This window comes from Petaurus breviceps, unplaced genomic scaffold (assembly GCF_028583685.1).
Source record: "Petaurus breviceps papuanus isolate PSGF00001 unplaced genomic scaffold, PetGlider_PUasm1.0 551, whole genome shotgun sequence".
Lineage (NCBI taxonomy): Eukaryota > Metazoa > Chordata > Mammalia > Diprotodontia > Petauridae > Petaurus > Petaurus breviceps.
In genome coordinates this window covers 728,889-753,494 of record NW_027186372.1, presented here as the reverse complement: position 1 = coordinate 753,494, position 24,606 = coordinate 728,889, and the positions used below count along the sequence as shown (strand labels likewise).

The 24,606-nt window shown below is 38.3% G+C and overlaps 1 protein-coding gene across 2 annotated transcripts in view; it reads right to left on the bottom strand.

Annotated features, from left to right (window-relative positions):
- The window catches only part of SCGB3A2 (secretoglobin family 3A member 2), a 39,472-nt gene extending 15,348 nt beyond the window's left edge, over positions 1-24,124 (bottom strand). Inside the window, exons 1-2 of one of the 2 annotated variants that reach the window (XM_069102305.1) lie at positions 23,587-24,124; positions 9,712-9,823 (exon numbers count right to left, since the gene is read on the bottom strand). The gene's annotated coding sequence lies outside the window, so the exon portion shown is untranslated. The remainder of the gene's footprint in view (positions 1-9,711; positions 9,824-23,586) is intronic. The other variant, XM_069102306.1, reaches the window with a different exon arrangement.
- Between the last annotated feature and the right edge of the window lie 482 nt (positions 24,125-24,606).

Below are 24,606 nucleotides of genomic sequence, written 5' to 3'. Positions count from 1 at the left end.
GTGGGATAAGTTAGGTAAACAGAGACCTCTGCCCTTCAGGAACTCCTAGCCAAAAGGCCTGCAGTTGCTTAAGGAGGAGCTGGCCCATACTTGCATGTTCCCCATATTCTTGCTGAAGTTAGGTGAGGAAGTGACCAGAGAGACCTCCCCTGCCATAGAAGACTAAGGCAGATTTGTGCCATGGATTCCTCTGACAGTCTGGTGAGCCTCTGGATACCTTTTCAGAAATGTTTTTAGGTGCATAATATTAAATATATGGTTACAAAGGAAATCAATTACATTTAAATATCATTATCAAATATAGTTATAGTTATTTTTAAAACATAGCTCACAGGCTCCAGATTAAGAATACCTGGAATAGAGGCATATAGGGAACCAAAAAACAAATGAGAGAAGGAAAACCTTTCTGAATTATTAATCACAAACAGAAGATTTAGAGCTAGATGCAAAATGGTAGATCATTAGCCCAAACCATTCATTTAGGTGAACAGAACTACCAAGACTGAGATTTACCCAAGGCTTAAAAAGTAGTTGAAAGAGTATTTGAATCTAGGTTTTCCAAACTCCAAATTTCACCATTATTCTTTTCCCTACATTCCTGGATACAAGACAACAGTTCATAGAATCAGAATCAAGGCCAAAAAAATTCGAGTTCAACTTATCAGATTCCAGGGCTTTACTGGGGCAGAGGAAGACTGAGAGGAAACAGAATATGAGAAGAGGGTATACAGGCTGGAGATGCAAACCAACACAGTCAATAGATACTTATATGATAGCATAGAAATCATACAGTCCAACCCATTCATTTTACATAGGAGTAAACTGAGTGGAGATTAATTGTCCAGGGTTACACAAAGCAAATAAGTGGAAAACCCAAAGCTAGAGCTAAGGTCTTTAGCCCCTCAGATCAGAGCTTTTTTTATTTTTTTTTTTGGAGGGCAATTGGGATTTTTAAGTAACTTGCCCAAGGTTACACAGCTAGTTTTGTGTGTGTGGGTATGTGTGGGTGTTGAGTGTCTGAGGCTGGAACCGAACTCAGGGATCCTCCTGACTCCGGGGGCCAGCACTTTACTCACTGTGCCACCTAGCTACCCCCTACCTTCCTTATAGAAACTCTTTATGGCTTGGGCTTGGCAAATATACCAGGCTGAAACCAAAACAAACTTTAGCTATGTGATGAAGATTTCATTTGGGCATGACCTGGAAGGGAACCATCTGCTGAATGTAAAGCAAGAAAAATGAAGGCAAAATGCTTATCTCTTAATCACAAAATGTTTTCCCAATGAGGTCTATCAACTTGCAAGATGAGTGGATCCACATAGAAACTTTAGAAAACAAAAATAGGCATTTTAAAGGGTGGGAGTCAGAAGGAAAAAGAGAGGGAGTGAACAGTTAAAATGTCATCAAAGAGGAGCATAGCTCTCTCATATATACCCCTAGAAAATATTTTTAAAGTGCACTAAAGAGAACAATGGGCAGCTAAGTGGTGCAGTGGAGAGAAGACAGGGTCTGGAATGAGGAAGACTCATCTTCTTGAACTCAAATCTGGCCCCCTTTCCAGTGTTTCAGAGCCTCTGATTCCAGATTGTAGAGGTTTGCTACAATCTTAACTGCCAGCTTGGTCACAGTCCTTCAAAAGCAAAATCCTTCCAAGGAGCAGCAATCTGGAAGTCCCAACACTACAAAATTCTATACTGCTAATGCCCAGGAAAACAGGTTCTGAACTGCTGCTGCCAGACCAGAGAACTGATGAACAAAGGGAGCAGGATAGGTCATCAGGACAGGATAATGTGTTTATGTTGTGGGGGGGGGGGGGGGGGGGGCTGGGTTAGCACTCCACCAAGCCTGAGGGAAAGAACACAGCATCCAGCTGGTACCTGTTCTGACCATCCAAAATTCAGTTAGGGCAAAGATCTAGGCTAGTAAAACGTGAATTGTCCTACATTGGAGGAGACTGATCCAACCCCTAAAGAAACCACACTCAGAAAGGAGGGAACTGGGAAAGGAGTGATAAGGAAAATAAGAGGGAAAAGTAACAAAGATTTCAGGAAGAATAAAACTCAAAGACCTTAAATATAAACAGACAAATTAACAGGAAAAACAGTAATAAGAGAAGGAAATGTGGAATTTAGCTCTAGTAAACAAGTTCAACCATCTATGAATAAATACTGCAAAATAAAGAAAAATTATCTAATACTTGGTAAGACAGAGGACCCTGTGGAATTTAAGAACATGAAACCATAGCACACTTATTCCTGAGTGGCTTAATAGAAAAATGAGAATGATTAGAGCAGAATTGTTGTCAGCAAAAATAATGAACAGAATAGAAAAACTTGAATCTGCAATGGCAAGCCTCACCAAACAAACAAAAAAAAAGATAATAGATTAGGAATGCAAATAAATAGGAATGAAGACCAACTTAGAAGTAGGGAAACAAAAGAAAAAAACAATGTTAAAAGAAAATATGCTCACTATATGAGCAAAACATATTGAATTTGACGGGATGTATGGATACCACCTAAGGATCATAGCTCTCCTAGAAGAACACAACAGAACAAAAAAACCTTAACACTGATGCATAGGGTCAAGGAGTTCAGGGAGTCCAGGAACCCAATAACTGGAGTCCCTGGAAAGCAATCTGGAATGAATTCATGGACCCAAGCATTCTCTAAATCAAGGTGGCAAAGATTCATTGTTACTCTTTACAGTTGGCAAGAGTTCTTAGGGAACCTGCAGCCTTAGAGCGTACAGTTAAAATTTTTATAGGATATTCTATAATAAAACTTGTGCCAAATATGTTAACTAGGTGAGTCAGAGCAGGATTACAGAGTGGTTAAGGAGTGTTCGGTTCTTAAAGGAACATGAATTTTTAATGCCTACGGCGCAGCAGTATTGCCCAGAAATCACAAGAAAATAGCCAAAGGCTGGGCTGCATGGAGGTGAAACCTCACTAAGCCAGCTAGTGGTCAGGGCTGATCAAGCTGCAGCCCATCAAAATAAGACGGATATTGGGAGTTTAGTATATCCCAAGCCTAAGGCATACATAATGAGGGATTCAGGATGCATATAATGAGCTAGGGGGTATACATATGACTGAGTCTAGGACACATATGATAGGTCAGTGAGTAGTAAATATCTTTATGACCCAGTATACAGCTGCTTCAGCCAGTACACAGCTGGGTCAAACTACTAAATTCTATAGGTACAGCAGGAAGGGAGATAAGTATTTTGCTAGGGCAAGCTGCCCTTGAGCCGGAGAGAAACTGCCTGAGACAGTGATTTGAGGCTAGGGAGAAATGTGATTTTACAAGCTGGATGTGATTTTACAAACTGAAGTTCAAGCACAGGCACCCAAGCACCCCATTTACACTACAATGAAAGAAATAATAGAAGAAAAAAAAACTTCCCAGAACCTCTCAAAACAGAAAATGAGGTAAACTGAAAGACAATGGTCTGAGCATCACCAATTTATTAGTTAGATTAGTAGTAACCAATAAATTCAGTCAATGACATATCCTAATGACCAAAAGTCTTGATGTAGTGCTCTCTAGTCTTCATGTAATTTTGCAGAGTAAAGAGTTGGATAGGTGAGGAAGAAAACGCAGTTGGTTAGAGAGTAGATGGCTTCATGGGGTGGGGACAACATGATCAGTTACATTCAGGAAAGCAGACTGGCACTCACGTGGGGACAGTTATCACCCCCTCTGTGATTAAACAATGCTTGATTGATTTATGGGACTCATTTGTATCTTGAGGACATAGTTAGTGAACCAGGTATAGCAGATTCCCTGATTTCAAAGTGGGATTTTTAGGGAAATAAGACCCTCTTTAATTGCACAAGAACAGATAAGGATGGACAATATACCTTGTGGAAATATACCAGATTAGTTTATAGAACTTTAAAGATAAGTTATGGTAAACAACAGTTTTTCTTTTAACTATGCCTTTAAACTAACTCAGAGGGAAATTGAATTCTTGAGCTCAACTTAAGGACATAAAGAAGTTGTTTTAGGCAGATATAGACTCAATTATAAAATTAATGCAGCATAAAATTTATTACATTGTAGAATCAATACTGTAGAAATCAATACAGAAGAAATTAGAGCTAACATTAATTTTGATATTTTCATGAACAAGTATTAAATCACAACAAAACTGGAAATATCTCTCACCAGTTATGGGCAAGGACTTCATATTGTTATTTGTTGATGCTACCCTAGACTCCAAGTCACATAACATCATGCTGATGACCAGTGTAGAGGAATCATAAAAAATAATTATATCCATAAAACTATACAGGACAAAGCAAGGGGTAAAGTCAAGGAGCTAATAAAATCTGAAGTGGAAAAATATTGAAGACTTTGAAGTCACAGAAAATCTTCACTTAAAACAAATTCTAGAAGCTATATCTAATAATAAAACAAGACTGTAACAGCATTGAAAATGATTTTGGAAAGGAAATGGGCACATTTACCTGGGAATCACAAAAAGTTATTTTTGGAGCCTGGTGACATGAATCCAACTAGCAGATTAATTATACCAAAACAGAGTAATATGAATTGTAGCTGGTTGACTGGTAGTTAGCTCAGTGGATAGATCATCAGGTCTGGAGTCAGGAAGACATGAGTACAAATCTACCCTCAGAAACTGACTAGCTATATGATTGTGGACAAATCATTTGACCTGTATCACTCTCCATTTCTTCATCTATAAAATGTAGTAGGTGCTTTATAATGTTAGCTATTTTAGAAGTAAGGGAAAGAGTACAGGACTTGGAGTCAAAAAGACTTGAGTTCAAATGCTGCATCAGACACTTTCTAGCAAGTCATTTAATTTCTCTGTGCCTTAGTTTTCCTATCTGTAGGATAGGTATAATGACAACCCTTGCCTCATAGAGTTGTTGTGGAGATCAAATGGGACACATAAATAAAGTGCTTTGCAAAGCTTAATACACTATGTAGATGCTGGCCTGTTATTTTTTTTAAAGCTGATATCTGCCATAACCATCATGAATGAATACATTTTCCAGCACTATTTGCCAGAATGTATACAAAAATTAGGCCTTGCATACAGCTATATATGTGCCACAATAGGAGTCAGAGGGAAGAAAGGTGGAACTATCAAGGAATGCCCTCTAACAGCAGGCATAAAGTCTCATGACAGAAGTCACTTGAGAGAGCTATTTAAGTTGTAGGAAAAATTATCAGAAAATTATATTACATCTCTCTGGAATAATGTTTAAATATACAACTAGAATGTTATTTTCCCAACTCAAGGCAACAAAAGAGTATGAAAAGGAAAGGACTCTAGAAAACAAAAGTGCATCAGAAATTCTAGAGTCTCTTAATCAGCAAATAAAAACAAAAGTCAAAGCTTGGTGCCCTGAAACATCAAACCACTACAAAGAAAAATGAAACTGTTCAACATCATTTTTGTTTTACAAAAAGTTTTACCACAGAAACTTGAGAGATAAATAAATCAAGGGAGAACCCCTAAGTAAGAAAGATCTGAACATTTTTAGTCCTCCATATGATCACAAGAAGCCTAACACAAGAAAGCACATGTTAACTCAAGTGAGAAACAGAATGCTTACATACTATAAATATAAATGACAGGGCATAGTAAAATCAAGGGAGGCGACTAAAGTTCTAACTTTTCTGCAAAATTGGAAAACACTGGGGCCAGATATGATTCATAGTTATTAACTCTTATGCTTCACAATGGCCCATGATTTATTAGCTAAGTATTTTTCACATTCTCCTCAGACTCAAGTCTAATCCCACCTTTTTTAACAAGTATCCTAAATCTGCTAACAAAAGATGAGAATGACAGCACCTCCCTCCAAACACAGGTCAATTATATGATAACATTGTTTTTATATAAAGAATTTATAGCTTATAACACTGAAAAATAATCTATAAACAAAAGAAAATAATTTATTTGATCAGCAACAAGAGTGTGCCCAAAAGTTCCAAGAGGGTTAAGAGCAACTTACTATTGATATAGTAATTATTGAATAACTTTGACAGAAATGTAATATTAATAATGACTTTGTTTATTGCCACAAAACCTTTGACTCAATTCCACACACATCACTTATCCTTGAATATAAATATATAAGACCCAAGAAAATTAAGAATGCTGGAATGTTGTCCACAAGGAAAATTATCCTCTATTTGAAACATGGCACCAACATAATAATTTCAAGAAAAAATATATAAAATGTGACATTTTCCAGGGATACAGTTTAAGACAATTCTGATTCTACCTACCCTTAAACCTATGGTCATCTCTTCCAAATAGAGCCACATCTTATATGAACTGATACATGGGAAAGTGAGCAGAGCCAAAAGTTTAATTTATTCTATAACAATGCCATAAAAATAATTTAGTCCTTAAGATAATTGATCAATTCAATGATCAACAATAATTCCAGAGGATCAATGAAGAATTCTCCCCACATCCTGACAGAAAAACGATGGATTAAATATTCAGAACAAAGTTTGGTCAAAGTGAGAACTTCTTTTGTTTGACTATATGTCACAAAGATTTTTTATTTCCTTTTTTCCCCAGTGGTGGTGCTGTGAAGTGGGATAAAGAGAAAATTCTTATTAATTGAAAAAATGAAATTTACTTAAAATAATAAACCTATCTAGCTTCCAAATTAGGGAGAGAATCAAATATAAATATCTTATTAATCACCTTGATGAACATGAATGACACCAAATTAAATGGCTCTACTGAAAAAAACACATTAAATAGCTTTTTTATCTCATGTAATTTTTCTCCAATGATATCAAAAAGACATTTGGACCTGATTAAGTGTCCAATTCTTGATGTACACAAAGGAAACATAGGGATTGAAAGTTTTGTTCTTGAATCAGGGGATCACATTGAACCAATAGGTAAAAGCATTACCTACAAATACCTTGATCTCTTCCAAGCAAGAGAGGTCAAACAGAGATTTTAAATAAAAGGCTGTAACTGAACACATTAAAGTGTTTACTGGAATTCTAAAATTTGTGTTGAATGTAAAAAATGTATTTAAAGTAAGTAATATAGTTGTAATAGCAATCTTAAGGCTAGGAGGTAGTCACCTTTCTGTAGATTTCGAAAACTGAGTAAGAAGATTGAAAGATATTCTTAGAAAAACTGTTTGATACAATGAAAAAGTCTGACAACAACATGCAATACTTCAGATCTCCCTTATAAAAGAGTAGGATGAGCTATTTTCTCACCATTCTTCTTTGGGCCCTTGTTGGTTCTTTGTTATTTTGCAACTTTTTAAAAAAAATTTTATTTTTTATGGTTATTTTTTTCCATTTACTCTGCTAAAGTATATTGCTTTTATGGCTCTACTTCACTTTGTATCAATTCATAAAAGTTTTCCATATTTCTCCATATTCATCCTATTTGTCATTATTTATAGCATAGTAATATACCATTACATTAATGGACCACAATTTGTTTAGCCATTCCTCAGTTGATGGGCATATACTTTGCTTCTAATTCCTTACTACCACAAAATGAACTGCTACTAATATTTTGGAGAATATGGATGGGGTCTTTTTACCAATGATTCATTAACTCTTAAAAAAAAACCCTCAAAGATTAAAGGGGAAACAGTCATAACATTTTTTCAATAGAAGACAAAATCAGTAATAATAAACTATTACCCATGAATCTAGATTATATTCTTTTGCTAATGTATCTAGTGTGTGTGGGGAAGAGTAAGGTCCATATCTGGCAAGGAAGCACATGACAGAAGAAACGTATGTACCCAGGGCAGCTCACAATAGTAATTATAGTGTTTAAGCCATAGAAGAGTAAATTTTTCCAGGCAGCATGTCTACTAAACAACTCCCCTAGATCCCAACCTGGGTGGTTCTCTGTTATGGCATGAAGCAACTTGACAGCCCTTTAGTCTCCCCAAGGCTCTCAGAAATATTTCCACTAGACTCAATATAAAAGTATTGCTTTCCAATTAAAGCACAAGTACCTCCTTGCTGGTCAGTGAGAATATCTAGAGCCTTTCAGTTCTTCAGTAGCACTACTACTGTGACTTCTTTTTGAAGGCTTTGTTGTTATTTTTCAGTAATGTCCAATTCGTGGGGTTTTCCTGGCAAAGATGCTTGAGTGGTTTGCCATTTCCTTCTCCAACTCATTTTACAGATGAAAAAACTGAAGCAAACAGTATTAAGTGACTTGCCCAGGGCCACATAGTTAATAAGTGCCTGATGCCAAATTGGAATTCAGGTCTTTCTGACTCTAGGACCCACATTCTATCCACTGAGCCACCTAGCTGGCCCCTCTTGGAGGCCTTAGATGGCATCAAATGCCTTTTCTAATTCTGCAGAAATATTGAGAATACCTACTTCCAGCTCACTAACATTCATACAGGAACAGAGAGCTATTATCATCTAATAAAAGGTATGGTTCAAGTTGTGCAAGATGATTATTAACAGAATTCCTTATCCTGTGGGGAAAAACTGCCTAAGTAGGTGGCATTGTGGGAAAAAAAATTCCTTTTGAATGTGGAGAAGAGGAAGCTTATGTCCTATAGGGCATAGCCCATTCCAGACTGTTAGAAGGACTTTATTGGCACCATTCCCATATATAAACTATATTCCTGGGGTCATGATAAGGGTCAGGATATTAACTCCTATAACAGTTTCCAGGATATTATTTGGGGGACTAAACCTAGGAGCATACTATATATTCTAGAATATATTTAGTAAAATTTACATTCCAATTTTCAATGTTATTAAGCCAAGTAGAGGAAAAAATTAAATATACATGATTGCTAGGTGAATAGATTGAATGAGTCCCTCTTGGATTCAGAAATTATTATTATATCCATCCAGTGTTACATTTCAGATATATACCTGACTACTCTCTCAGCTCCAAGAAAAATGCTATGGTTACTGAGACTTTTGAACTTTTTTTTTTCATAAAGGGGAGATATAATTTGAACTGATATAGGCTAATACTTGTCTATTGGTATCAACCCTGCCCATAGGTGAAGAGTTTCTTGCATTTGTTTCATATTGGATTATCCATGAGGAAAAGGGGTTCAAGAAAAATCTCCCCATCACCACACCAGATCCTAAGATTTTCTCTGAGTTCTTCTCCCAGCTCCTCCAGGGACTTACCAATTCTATTGGAATTATGGAAACAAACCTGATCCTGTGTTTCTGAAAAACATATTATCTGGGTTTCAGGTATCCCATGAGAATAAAAAAACTTAATGATCTTATTTACCTCAGGGATAAAAACCTCCCAATTTCCCTCATCTTGCCAGAGAGGGACTAGCTAAGTGTCCCAAGTGATCTCCCTGCATTCTAAAAGCTCTATGTAAGAGGCAGTGATACTGGGTGGAAAAACAGTAGAAAGTCTTCCACATCCTCCTTCCATTAGCTAAAGTAGTCAATTTCTAAAGAGTTTATAGATAGGGATGAATTTCTTTCCTCTTCATGTAGAAGATCAAATGAAATATATGTAAACTCATTAGCCCAATGGTTCGCACACAGTACGTGCTATATAAATGCTTATTCCCTTCCCTTCCACTTTCTGGGTCATGTAGTTTGCATTGTTCCCTATATGTTGTCTGTTTCCAGGGGATTCTGACTGAGGTCCTACTTTACTCAAGTAGAGTGAATCCAGAGTTCTTTTCTCCTTCACTTTAATGACTGTGTATGTTGTCATACATACCTGACAGGGTTTATTCCACTTAGACTGTAGAGGCTCCTTTTTTCCATTTTTTTTCCATCTAGATCCAATGTCCTGGTTGAGTCTTATGGGCAGAGACATTCAGGGTATCTGTCTAATGTAAAACATTGTTATCTGAAGAAAGAGCATAATTGGGACCAAAGGAGAGAATATATTGTATTAAATCCTCATCCTCCTTCAGGTATGAGTCGATGAAATGGTCATGGTGGACAGCACAGGTTTTCCAAATAATAGTTCCAAGGGTGAGATTTTTAATTTCCCTCTTGGGGTGTTGCTTAAAGAAGACAAAGCCAACAGTAGTGCTTCTACCCACTTTAGCTTAGTATCCTTGCAAAATTTTCCAATCTAGTTTTGAGCAATTGATTCATTTACTCAACATGTACTAAGGACTGAGGATGATGAGGAGTCTGGAATTTCAGTAGGGTGCTTATTGCCTTTCAGTGAATTGTTTATTTTAGAAATTAAAAGCTTCCAGAGCTGTCCTGTGGCATGACAAAGCCCAAAGGCATACCCACATTCTGTATGTGTGTGGGTATATATATATACATATATGTTTCTATACATATACATATCACCCCTTTCCACAATAGTTTTGGGGTCTAGTTTAAGTAAAAGCACATATTTTTTATTATTACTGGTCACTGGAGAGGTGAGGGGAGAGCAAAAGGAAAGATGACTTCTTTTAACGGGGATTTGCCCACTTCAGTTGAATTTTCCATCAGGTTGGGAAAGTCTCTGACCACCAGTGAGTTGTTCAACTATCAATAGGAAGAGAAAATCCCTTACACTTTGGCATAACTGAATAGTCAATATGCAGATGAGAAAAGGGGCTAAGTAATAATCATCAAGATATTTCCCTGTTGAATTACATTGTACATACCAGTGGCACAATCCAACAATCTGCATTGCTTCCTGTTAAACATCCAGGGCAAAGCAAACCATAATCTAGAGATGACTACCTTATATAAGAGGCATGTTTGGAATGTTTCTAATGAGGTTCATAGAATGTGGCAAGGAGCCACTGGGCATGCATTGGGAAGATAATTGATATTGTCATCAACAAAGAAGGCACTTGCTTTCTTGCAAACTCTTATTTCTTCAGAATGAACACTATCACTTAGAGTGTGGTTGAGATCAAAGTAGGTATTATGGCATAAGATGGGACAGAGGTTAAAGCAGACAAGCTTTAGCTGCTGCAGAAGCTGAGGAGTTGCCTGGGGTGATGGGGTCAGTGTCTAAAGTGTGGGCCAAGTAGTGCATGACAGAGATGGCAGATACAGTAAAAGGGCATCTAAAAGGGTTATGATGAGGGAGACATGAGCAAACCTCTGTCCACTAGAAGTGAGAAACCTATGTGGCTTCCAGAGCTGTCCTGTGGCATGACAAAGCCCAAAGGCATACCTACATTCTGTATATGTGTGCTTATGTGTGTGGGTATATGATACATATATGTTTATATACATATACATATCACCCCTTTCCACAATAGTTTTGGGGTCTAGTTTAAGTGAAAGCAAATATACACACATATATATATATTTATATAGGGTGAGAAAAATATTTCTATATCTAGAGAGAAATAGATATGTAGAAATATATATGTGCATGTATATATACATATATGTATATATATAGGGAAAGAGAGAGAGAGAGAGAGAGGAGAGAGAGAGAGAGAGAGAGAGAGAGAGAGAGAGAGAGAGAGAGAGAGAGAGAGAGAGAGAGAGAGAGAGAGAGAGAGAGAGAGAGAGAGCTGGATATAGATGGATATCACCAACTGATCTGAAGTCCGTTGGCAGATCTTGGTGAGAGCAATCTCTGCACCATGGGTACTGGTCAAGGGAAGTAGAGGTTCAATATGCAGAACATTATAGTTAGTGACCACAGTATAATCCATCTTCCAAAAGCCCTCAAGGGTTGGAGAGGATGCACCAACATAAAGGACAAAATCAAAATGGTCAAGGACGATAAATCTAAAAGATCAGCATAAAGAGTGTAAGTGAGATTACCTGTTTCTGAGCTATCATGGCAAGGTTGTTTTACAGAATCAGGGAGGGGAAAAAGTGTAGCAGGATTAAAGCTAGATAATCTCTCAAATCTCAACATTTTCAGGGGCAAGCAATCAGAGTTCATAGTGTGTCAACCTCTGAGCAAAGAATGGTGGTAATCCTATTGCTGAGAAGCAGCAAGAGAATGAGGGGCGGGGATAAAGAGTTTATGATCCAAAATGATGTCTTAAGATTCTTCCACCTGTCATGTTTCAACAGTGAAAGTCTTTAACACCTAAATGCCCCTCAGGCAACAGGAGCAAGCTGAGAGGAATAATAAGCAATAAGGTGTTAAGCAAAATTTAATTTCTGACATAAGACTGCAGAGCAATTCCTTTCTGTTCCTAATGTTACAGAATAAAGTCTATGATAATCAGGAAGTTTCCAAATCCAGGGGACAATATCAGAGGTCATTTAAGCGGACAAAACATAGATTCAGAAGCCCTGTTCTAGGAACAGACACAGGAGCATCCTTCTGAGTTAGTTTAATGAGAGATTTAACAATCTCTCAAAAAGCAGATTTCCAAGGTCTACAAAATTCTGTTGCTCCTAACAATGTCACTTCTTGTTTCTGAGTTTTATGTCATGGCATTTTGGAAGTCATTTTCAGATAGAAATCTGGTTCCTTGGCAGAGAGTAGACCCTAAATATTCTACAAATTCTTTGCCAAATTGTAGTTTAGAGAAAGAGGCCTTATGGTCCTTTTCAACTAAGTCAATAGGGAGAGTGATAGTATCATTAATACTGGACTCATTCCAGAAGTCCAGCAACAATTCATCAACATACTGTATCAGAACAGAATACTGCAAGGTGACCTACTCCTGAATGTCAAAATGCAAGTACTGAGAGAAATATTGGGTGACTCCACATGTTCTTGTGGTAGTCGCGTCCAGTTGTACTGAATCATTCCTTTCCACAACAGTTGGAAATTAAAGCAATGAAAGTATTGGCTGTCTTCATAAATAGGGATGGAGAAAGAAAGCATTATAAAGATTGTTTTTGTTAGTTGTGTCTGACTCTGCATAACTCCATGGGGTCCATGGGGCTTTCTTGGCAAAGATAATGGAGTGGTTTTCTATTTCCTTCTCCAGTATGTACTCATTTTACAGATGAGGAGCTGAGGTAAATAGGGGTTAAGTGACTTGTCCAAGGTGATACAGATATTAATTGTTTGAGGCAAGATTTTAACTCAGATCTTTCTGACTCTGAGCCCACTATTATCTCCACTGTACCACCTAGCTGCCCCATTACAAAGATAGACAACAGTATAATATCTAGAGTCACTGGGTATGCTAATAGAAATATTAGTTTGATTGGGAAGTTAAATTTGGGAATCATATATTTGGTAATGGCCCCCAGACTTACATGAATCTATAGATAGGTTTCCTATCGAATCCTGTCTTAGGTTTTTTCTTTTGTTTTGTTTTGCTTTTATAACAAGAAACACAGGAGTATTACAAGTAGATTTACAAAGGACAAGAATACCAATTTTTCTTAAACAATTCCATAGTGAGTTGAAATCTTCAATGGCCTCTCAGGGTAGTGAATATTGCTGATTATGCAGTAGTAGCAAATATGCCTTGACCTGAATATTAACTGGGAAGAAAGATTTAAGAAGTCTGATCTCACCCTCTGTAGGGTGCCCCATATGGAGTGAGGGACATTAACCAGTTCTTCAAGGTCTTTTCTGGGGTAACCTGGAGCATCTTCCAGGGAAGTCAGAAGAGACTGCATATGGGAAATTGGCAATTCCACATTTATCACCTCAGCATGACAGTTAAATGTGGCCCAGAATTTACACAAAGGATCCTAACCTAGTCTCTAGGTATGATGACAAAACTATACTAGTAAGTTGTGGGGAGGGGGGCCCAGGACTTGGCAATGGAGCAAACTTTTCCTTCAATACCCATAAGAACTTTGTCTGTAGACAGTTGGTGGTGCAGTGGATAGAGTGATAGATAGTGGATAGATCTGAATCCAAATCCAGCCCAAATAGCTGGACTTGATAATGGAGAAGATAATGAAGTTGGTTTGTTTTAAGTTGAGTCCATAGTACATAATGAGGCAACGTGAAATACAGAACAAAACAGAGTTAGTGATGTCATTTCTCTTAGCTTTTAAAAATCCACTTCTGACACCAGGGAACTGCAAGATTCCTCAGATCTGCAAATAGCAAGGCATTCTACTTTGTCCTGGCAGCTCTAAGTCTCTTCTTAGAGCAGAGCACCACTTAGAGAAAAAGAGATACAAAGTCTCTGGTTTTCTCTCTATTCTTTCTCAAACCAGAAAGAGGACACAGAACAATAGGTTGAATAGTTCTTCACATAGGAGCAAAATTCAACTCTCAGCCAATGTGCATGCAACAACTGTTTCAGATTTTCTCCAGTCCATCAGCAAGCAATTATTTCTTCTCATCCGCAAAAGCCTAGCAAAGCAAATGAATAGTTGACCCTCTCAGTGAGAAGCCTTCTGCCTTCTCTCCCAGGAGTCATTATTCCTCCTGCACTCAACTCACTCTCTTACTTCATCTCTTTCAAACATTATCCTACAGTTTTTTTCTCAAAGCTATACTTCCTGCTGGGGTTCTTAAATGTGTGTAGTATAAGGTGTTCTTGACCTGATATACATGAATTTTTTAAATTATAATAACTATTTCAATATAATTGGTTTCTTTTGTAATCCTGTGTACTTTATGCTCTTGAAAATGTTCTGAGAAAAGATCCATCACACACACACACACACACACACACACACAACTACTCAGAGCCTCCCTATGGTCAGTGACTCATCTTTACCTTATAAGGAAAAATTCAAAAATTACATCTTTCTGTCAGATATGAACTCAATGGTATTTACCAAATCTCCCTATAGACCCAAATTATTTGATTTATAATGTTGTCAATTGTAAAACTCTAAAAATAGCCACATGCAAACAAGTTGCTGAATCACAATGCTCTTCACGCATTGTTACCTCAATCATTGCTTTCTCATCAAAGATGTGCGCTTGGTTCATTCATCTGTCCTCTACCTGGTCCTCAGACTGTGCTTCGCCTCTATATTGTATCTGAGAGCCCATTTCTTCACAGGTGGGTTTGGTTAGTTTTCCTTGCAGGAATGTTGTTTTTCTGCCCCTTTCAGCAACCATACTGCTCAAAGAGGAAGGGAACAGAATCATACATGTTGCACTACAAAATAAGTTATTTTTTCCTCCTTTGTCATAGTATATATAACATGAAATATTGAAGAATAATAGCATGAGAGTGTATTACTATCTTTTACTTTCTATTACTGTTACTACCTATTGCTTTCTGATTCCCATCAAAAAATGAGAAATATATAATATTATTAGTGATATCATTAAAAAAATAACTTCCTTTTGTGCTTGAAGGTAAATAAAACACTTGCCTCCCCAAAGTCCTGTGAGGTAGAGAGCACAACCAATATTGTCCCAACTTTAGAAATGAGGAGATTGTGTCAGAGTGTTGAATTCACTTGCTCGATGTCACATGGCCAGTAAGTATCAGAATTAGGGTTTCCTTACCACAACTTTCTGAAGGAGGTAACACTGAGCCAAGCCAGAGAGGAGCTTACTCGGGTTATAATCATCAAGAGAAAGAAGCTTTGCTTTTGACAACTGCCTCCCTAAGTCTGCCCTCCCTTCTATCCACTCCTTCCCTTTTCTTTTCCCTTTCCCTTCCTACTGCTGTAGGACAAGTTAGATTTCTGTACCTATCTAAGTATGTTATTCCTTCCTTGAACCAAATCCAATGAAAGTAGGGTTTAAACAATGCTCATCTTCCTCCTTTCATTCTCTCTAATGTAATATGTATTTGTGCCTCTTCATGTCATGTAATTTACCTTTTTCTGAGTTCTGCTTTCATCTTTTCCCATTACAATCCCTTTTCACAACTTAATTAGGTTTTTTATCATCACAGCAAAGTCAGCTTATAACCACACCCTCTGTCTATGCATATCCCTTCTAAATTTAATAAATATAATACTTCTTGAAAGCTGTAAGTATGATCTTCTCATGCAGGAATGTAAATAGTTTGCCCTTATTAAATAATATTTGGTTTTTTTTTGTTTTGTTTTGCTTTCCTGTTGACCTTTTTATACCTCTCTTGTGTCTTGTATTTGAAGATGAAATTTTCTGTTTAGCACTGGTCTTTTCATCAGAAAGGTCTGGAATTCCACTATTTCATTGAATGTCCATCTCCTCCCCTGAAAGACTATGTTTAATTTTGTTGGGTAGCTGATCTTTGGTTATATTCCAAGCTCCTTTGCCTTTTAGAATATCATATTCTAAGCCCTCTGATCTTTTAATGTAGAAGCTGCAAGGCCCTGCATAATCCTGACTATGGTTCCACAATATTTGATTGTTTCTTTCTGGCTATTTGCAGTATTTTCACCTTGACCTGATAATTCTGGAATTTGGCTACAATATTCTTTAGTGTTTTCAATTGGGATCTCTTTAAGGAGGTGATTGGTGAATTCTTTCGAAGGCTATTTTACCCTCTGCTTCGACGATCTCAGGGCAGTTTTCCTTGCTGATTTCTGAAAAGATGCTATCCAGGCTCTTTTTTTATAATCATGACTTTCAGGTTGGCTAGTAATTCTTAAATTTTCTTTCCTGGATCTATTTTTGGTCAGTTGTTTTTCCAATTAGGTATTTTACATTTCATTCTCTTCTTTTCATTCTTTTGATTTTATTTGACTGATCCTTGATGTTTCTTAGAGTTATCTTGCACTTGCCCAATTCTAATTTTTAATAAATTCTTTTCTTCAGTTAGTTTTTGTGCCTTCTTTTACATTTGGTAAATTCTACTTTTTAAGGATTTGTTTTCTTCAGTGTGCTTTTTTTTCCCATTTAGTCAATTTTTTAAAGGAATTGTTCAATTTTTATTCTACCTCTTTTGTTTGACTTTTAAGATTGTCCCTGAGCTCTTCCAAGAAGACTTTTTGGGCTTGAGACCAGTTCATATTCCCTTTTCAGATTTCGAACGTAGGTGTATTGACAATATTGTCCTCTCTTGAATTTGTGTTTTGATCGTCCCTTTCAACAAGACACTGCTCTATGGTCATTGTTTTTCTTTGTTGCTTTTTGTTCATGGTGTTTGCCTTTTCACTGGCTTTTAAAAGTTGATCTCTGCTTCTGGGGCACAGAGGGTGCTGCCCCATGCTTCTTGTGCTTGGGACTTGGGGCCTGATTACTGGCTTTGTGTGCTGGAGCTGTAGGGGTCTGGTAGATTACCTGGAGCTGGTGGTGATGGTTGGTGCTTGCCTAGGCCAGGTGGGGTTTTCTATATTTCCCCAGGGTTACACTGAAGCTCAAGGATTGGGGGGGATGGAGATGGGGGTGGTCTGACCACTGGATGTCACCTCACCTAGGACTGTGCTAGATTAAGGGTAGGTTCAGTTGCTGGTGGATAACTGTCTGCTGGAACATGTGGTGGTTCTCTGTGTTAGTATCTGCTGGTTCCCCTGGCTATGCCAAGGCACATGGTGGTCTTGGTATTGGTGATTGTCTGCTGTGCCACCCTGGGCCTTAGGATCTCCCATTGTTTTGCTGAGGGAGGGCTTGCTCAAACACCTCCCTTCTTGCACTGGTTCTCTCCACAGCAAGAGAGACCTTTCCCATTAATCCCCCCACTCTTCTGAGCTAAAAGACTGCTGTACCCATCTTTCTTCTGGTTCCACTGTTCCAGGATTTTTCCTGGGGCGGTATTTTCTGGGTTTTTCAAGGTCAGTAAGGGAGGGTGAGAGAGACTTACTGCTTACTCCACCATCTTGTATCCCAGAAGTCCAGGAGAAAGAAGTTTTAGAGTTTCCTATTTTAATTTTTTTTCTTGCCAACTGAGTGTAAAGTTAAATTGTTTTCATATTGTTAAAATAGTGCAACTGTTATCAGCTTCCTCTCAATTTTGATGCCTTGAAGGTAATTCGTTATGGTCTAGTAATAGATGTAACTGTATTTAATTCAAAACTAAACAACAACAAAAAAGACCATGATAAGATTTTATGGAAGGTAGAAGTAATCTCTTCCAATGTTTGGAGGAACAAAGGTATGAGGAGAAATGAGGGGGAGAGAAAGGAGACTTAAGACAAGTTATCTCTCCTTATCTTTCCTGATTAGAGACAAACAGGGAAAATTCTGGACAATGAACCAGATTTCAGATGGAATGTTGGCATGAGAAATTAGGTGAAGAAAGTTCAACTGAATGATGTTTGACAAAATCAATTAAAGAATTGTTAAGAATCAGTTTTTTTTTTAATTAAATATAGGATAAACTCATACTAACTTCATTTCCTTTTTTGAAGAGTGATGATATTGGCAGGTCAGGGGCCATCTCCAGCAGTCCTCATTTGTGTCTCCCCAATGGATCCAGATGACTCCAGAGGAGAAAGTTAGACTGGTGACTTTGCTCAGTCCTCCCTCATTTAAATCCAAATTCACTTGTAAGTCATCATATGACCTTTCTGATGTCATGGTCCTCTTTGAGAACGAAGGACAAACAACAGGTTTGGCAGGTCAGGGGAGTGCTTTAGATGGCATTTCTGAACATTCATTAGGATCATAGCTCTAAAGCTGGAATAGACCCAAAAGCTCGCTAGTCCAAGTCTGTCATTTTGCAGACAAGGATATAGAGGCAGAAGATGGTTGACTGACTTTCCCAGGTCATATAGGTCAGTGGCATGAGTGAACATTTGACAATATCTCCCCTCATACCTTTGTAAATAAAATGGAAATCTATTTTTGTGAACAATATGGGGAGAAGTGGACTAAATTATGATACCCTTAGATGGATGTGGATCTGGTTCAATTTCTGGATCAAGAAGTAGTGATTAATGGATAGATGTCAGCCTCTAAGGAGATCTTATAATCTCTACAGCCCAGAAACACTGCTTTCTAAACAAACATAGAGATAAGTTCAGCTGCTTTCAATTTGTGGGGAAAAACATCCTAGACAGAATCGGATTTTCCTCCTTTCAGCCTTGCTTGATCTAAGTTTGGATATACTGAGGACCACAGGAACAAGGGGGGGGGATCCTAGCCAACAGACTTATAAGACCTGCCCTCCATGTTTACACTACCATACCTAGATGGGAGAAGGAGCTGCCTAGCAAATCCCTCTGCACCTGCAGCACCTAACATCTTTACTCATCACCTTTCTCTTTCACTTCCCAGAACATTTAAAAAATATAAAGGCCCTGCAACTGTTGACCCAGTACTTTCATTCTACCACATACAACAAAGAGATACCTACTGCAGCCACTGTTTCTCTTTCCACAGTAATTGACTCATAGTAGTACCTAGACATGTCTCCAGCTCTTCGAAATCATGTATGCAAGGACTCTGGTGGCTTAGGGATGTTCACAAATGCCCCTTCCAAGTAGTAATGCCATTCATCTCCCCATCCCCTTGTAATTGGCCCATTGCTGAGACTGTAGGACAGGAAAGCCTGGAGATGGAATATTTCCACAGAAGGACCTTTGCATTTATATAGTCCCTAGGGATGGGTTTCAGGGATCTCTCCACAATCTGAAAGTTTCCAATATTTTTATCTCTGGATAAGATAAAATGGAAAATATGATTATAAGTTTTACAGATGTTGCCAAGCTGGGATATATTGGGTGAGAGAATCAAGATATGAAAAAAATCATTATATAGTCAATTGATAGAGTGAATCTATTAAAATAAAATGTGAGCTATTGGGATCAGATGATATTAGATTTAGAACTGGAATTGACCTTCAAGGCCATGTAGTCTATGTCCCCATTTTACTAATGAGGTTGCTCAGGCCCAAAGAGGCAAGGTTGTCATTAAGGTAGTAAACAGAACAACCAGGATTGGAACCCAGATCCTATGACTCCAAAAATCCAGATCTCTTTCTATTATACCACAGGATAAATGTTAAGTTCTACAACTGGACAAAAATATTCAACTTTTAAAATATAGGAGTGAACATGCAATTATTTGTTGCTGTTGTTCAGTTGTTTCAGTCATATCTAACACTTCATGATTCCATTTGGAGTTTGTTTTGGCAAAGATACTGGAGGGATTTACCTTTCCTTCTCTAGTTCATTTTACTGATGAGGAAACTGAGGCAAATAGGATTCATTGATTTGACCAGGATCAAACAGCTAGTAAGTGTCTGAGGCTGGATAGACCTGGAGCTCTATTCACCACACCACCTAGATGCCCCATATCATTATTATGGAGTTCATAAGGAAAAGAATATGAGAATTTCAAGTCAATTGTGATTCAGCAGTTCAATATGTGAACCAAAAAAGGTAATGTGATCTTAGACTGCACTACAAAATAATGCCCAGAAGCAGAAAGGCTGTATACCTTCTGTCTTCTACCCTAATTAGATTCATTAGAAGTGTTGGATGAGCATGCTTGGTGCTGCGATGCACTTCCATTATCCCTGTTACTTAGTGGAAGCTGAAGCTGGGGAATACATTGAGTTTGGGAATTCTGAGCTACACTAGGGCAAAAGATGATTAGGTGTGCCAAAAAGTCCATCATTAATATGATAAGCCCAAGAGATCAGAGGGCTGCTGAGCTGTTTAAGGAAGGGTGAGCTAGCCCAGGTCAGAAACTGAGCTGGTCAGAGCTTTCACATAAGCAGCTAAGGGATCAGGCCTCTGTACTCTCAGCCTGGATGAGATAGGTAAAGTCAGTCTTAAAAAAAAAAAAAGCAGTAGGGGAGGCCAGGTAGCACAGCGAGTAAGAGCACCAATGTTGGGATGACCTGGAGATCGAATCCAGGGCTCTGACACTCAGCACCCACCCAGAAATAACTGGCCATGTAACCTTGAGCAAGTTACTCAACCCCAAATGCTTAGGGGCAGCCAGGTGGCTGAGCGAGTGAGAGCACTGGCTCCAGTGTCGGATGACCTGGGGATCGAATCCAGGGCTCAGAACTCAGCACCACACCCAGAAATAACTGGCTGCATAACCTTCAGCAAGTTACTCACCCCCAATTGCTTAGGGGTGGCCAGGTGGCTCAGTGAGTAAGAGCACTGGGTCCAGTGTCAGGATGACCTGGGATCAAATCCTGGGCTCAGACACTCAGCACCACACCCAGAAATAACTGGCCGTGTAACCTTGAGCAAGTTACTTACCCCCAATTGCTTAGGGGCGGCCAGGTGGCTCAGAGGCAGTGGATCAGTCAATCAAAAAGTATTTATTAAGTGCTTCTTGGTTGTTGTTTTGTTTGTTCTTCATCTTGGAAGGGGACCAATGACATCATGGGGGGATTGACTTGTCACCAATTGGATTTAAGCCAGGAAGAATTGCACAAAAAAAATCAGCAGCTTCACTGTCTTTTCCAGAGTCATGCAAGTCTAATAACAATAATCAGGACAACTGACAATGGCCTGGGACACAGTGTCTGATATCTGACTAAGCTCTCCATGCTCCACAGGACCTGTTTCAGCTGCCCTTCATGGCTATCAAAATTAAATGTTCTCATATGCCCATTCTGCCAGGGGAGGTCTTCCTGTGCTTGGGGTAGACATTTCCCTAGCTTACCAATGGGTTTGAGACCTATCTACTACCCTCTAACTGTTTTAGTCCATCTCCTGAGACAGTTCACTGGGGTGTGGCTGCTGTACCTGCTACAGCTTCTTGGAACCACCGGTAAGATAGACCGGATACTCTATTACTTGCTAGATATAAAGTAAAGCAAATGAACACAGAAGAGAGTCCATGACAGAGCTTTGGGGAATACCCATTAGTTAAGAAATGTGACACAAATGAAGACCCAATAAGGGAGACTGAGAACCAGTGGTCAGATAGGCAGGAAAAGAGTCAGAAAAGATTACTACCGTGAAAACCTACAGATGAGAGATTAATGCGGAAAAGAAGGGGACCAGCAATGTCAAATCCTGCAGAAGCCAAAAAGGATGAAGACTGAGAAAACTCAATGAGATTGACGAAGGGATCACTTGTTACTTTGGAGAGGGAAGTTGCAGATAAATGATGAAATCCAAAGTCAGACTGCAGAGCATTTTGGAGAAAATAAGAGGAAACCTACTATAGAGAGCCTTCTAAAGAAATTTATCTGGGAACCTGAGGCAAGACCTGGAGGTGGCTAGCAGGAAAAGGGAGGCCAAATGAATTTTTTTTTTCAAAATGAGAGAGAAATAGACATTTTGGTAGGCAGCAGGGAAGCAGCCAACAAGTAGATAGGAAGAAATTGAAGATTAGAGAGGATTTGGGAGCAATCTTCTGGAGAGAATGGGATCAAAGGATAACATAGCTGGGTTCACATTGGCAAGAAGACTGATATCTTCATCTTAAACCAGAATGAAGGAGATAGTAGGGAAATATATATGAGTAATGAGAGATCAAGAGGGGAGAGAGCTCCTAGAAACAATGTCCTTGTGATGACAAGTTTTTTTCCCTTCATTCAACTTTATAATGCCATTTCTCATAGATATTTGGAAGACTCTTTCCTGTTAACCTCACTTGGTTAAAACTTGATTCATGGAATGATAGTATTAGGAAAGACTTTCTGACATTCATCAGGTGAGAAGCCAAAAGGGAGTCTGAGCTTCCCAAAGTGATTTAGTTATTTGTAGAAGGATTCTGTAGGCATGTAAATCTTCCCTCTCAATCAGCCCATTATGAATCCTCTATAAGTAGTTTAATCTGTAATCTGACTTAGTTTACCTATGAAGTATGTTTAACTAGGTTTGTTTCTTTAGGGGAGATATAAGATTGTGATTCTGTTTAACTAAGTTTAATCAACTTTTATGACATTGAACAAAGGATGGGATCATGAATATGTCGTTTGTTTCTCAGCTTTTATAGACTAAACGAATGTGTGAGATTACAACATGTAAAATAATTTCTCTTTCTCTCTAACATAATGTTATCTATAAAAACTTTTCACAACCTCTGATTTAGGTTCAAGATTTTTTAAATCCTGAATTTATGCTTATACATAATAAAACCTAGGCTTTTACCTCTATCATTTTTGCATTGTGATAGTTTTATTTAAGCATCAATAATCTACCACATGTACTCAAAGAGGAAATATTTCTCCCATAACACTCTCAATAAGATGAGGTTGTCAACAAAGAGAGTGAGGGTAGAAGGTGATATAAGAGGCTTGATGAGAGATAAGATGTGAAAAATCTGCTGTGGAAAAAGGGAGTGTGAATCAACTAAGGACTATAATGATTGCCTTACTACCTTGAGGTAGCACAAATACACACAAGTTTGGGGTAAAAAAAACTTTCAAAATTCATGCTCAGCGTTTTAAATTATATTTAATTTTTTAATTAGTAATGATGTTTAATGATTATTTTTAATTATGGAGTAGGTGTTCCAGAGGGCCCAACTGAGATTAGCTAACATAAATTTACAGCGGACCCAGTGAGCACAGTTTTGTAATTTTTCTCCAGCTTCATTGAGTAACACATGAATAAGAATGAAGGAGGTCAATGGTGCATGTACTTTGCAGTGTGGTTGTGAAGATTAAATGAGATCATATTTGTAAAGTGATTAGTACAGTGCCTGACACATAGTAGGGGCTATATAAAAATGCTTATTCCCTTCTATTCCCTCCCTTTCTCCTTCCATCATTAAAAATCTTCAAACAGAGGCGGAATGGCTGGCTGATAACAACAGATCCCTTCCCTTAGAGGAAAGAAGTATCCATAGAGAGAAAAATAAGTGAGACTGTTCAATCCCTAGGTGTGACCACTGGGCACCAAAGGGATTGTGTCAAACTTTGTGTCCATCTTTGTTTGGCTTATTTCTGATAAATATATATAAAGGTACTCAGGGTCTGCTTACCTTAGACTGGTGCATTTGTGAAGGTTCTGTCTTCTTTGATTTACTCCTCTCCCAGAAGAATTAAAAAGTCACTCAGCATCTGTCTGTTGGCCATCTACCATAATTGGCCAGCCCCCCATTGGACTTCAAGTTTGGCATGTGCTGTAATCAGGACAAAAGTTACCTAGTAGGGGCAGCTAGGAGATGCAGTGAGTAGAGCACCAGCAATGGATTCAGGAGGATCTGAGTTCAAACTTGACCTCAGACACTTAACACTTACTAGCCATGTGACACTGGGCAAGTCACTTAACCCCAATTGCTCTGCCTTCTTCCCTCCAAAAAAAAGCAAAAAAAAAAAAACCCAAGAATTAAAAAATTTAAAAAGTTTCTTCGTGACTGTGCTCACCATGGCCTATTTTTTAAATTAATAAATTATAATCAGATAAATTCCCTGACAGGATAAACTGGATTTCAGAGAAGGGCCTCTTCTGAAATCTAAGAGGCAGAGAGACAGCTTGTCAGAAATAATGTAAAGGGAATTCCTGTTCTGATATATATGGGCTGCACTAGAAAGACCTGAGGTTTCTTACTGCTCTGAGACTCTGTGAATCATGTTATAGATAAGGGAACTAGGGAATAAGGAAAATCCCTTTCTATTTAGATCTTGTTTACCTCCTTACCCACAACTTAGCCCCTGGCATGCTGTCCACAGATGCCAGGAGCTAAAAGGATAGAGTTTTAATAAAAATCAGGAAGCCCAGAAGAGATACTTAGTTTGAAGGAATGAAAAATAAAAATAACTCTTCTACTGAAATCTTCCTTCAAAACCTCAGGATGGTGCGGAGTTGATTCTATAGCTCAAAGGCCAGCAGAGGGCAGGCTCTGGTTGTCTTATCAGACTGCAGAGATTTCAAGAATGAGACCAAGGATAGACAGGGTGTCCGTGGTCTAAGGTCCCAGCCTAGCTAAGCAAAGAGGTACTTTTTACCAGAAAATAGACCAAGGTGGTGCAAGGGCAAGGGAGAGGAGGGGTGGTTTGGA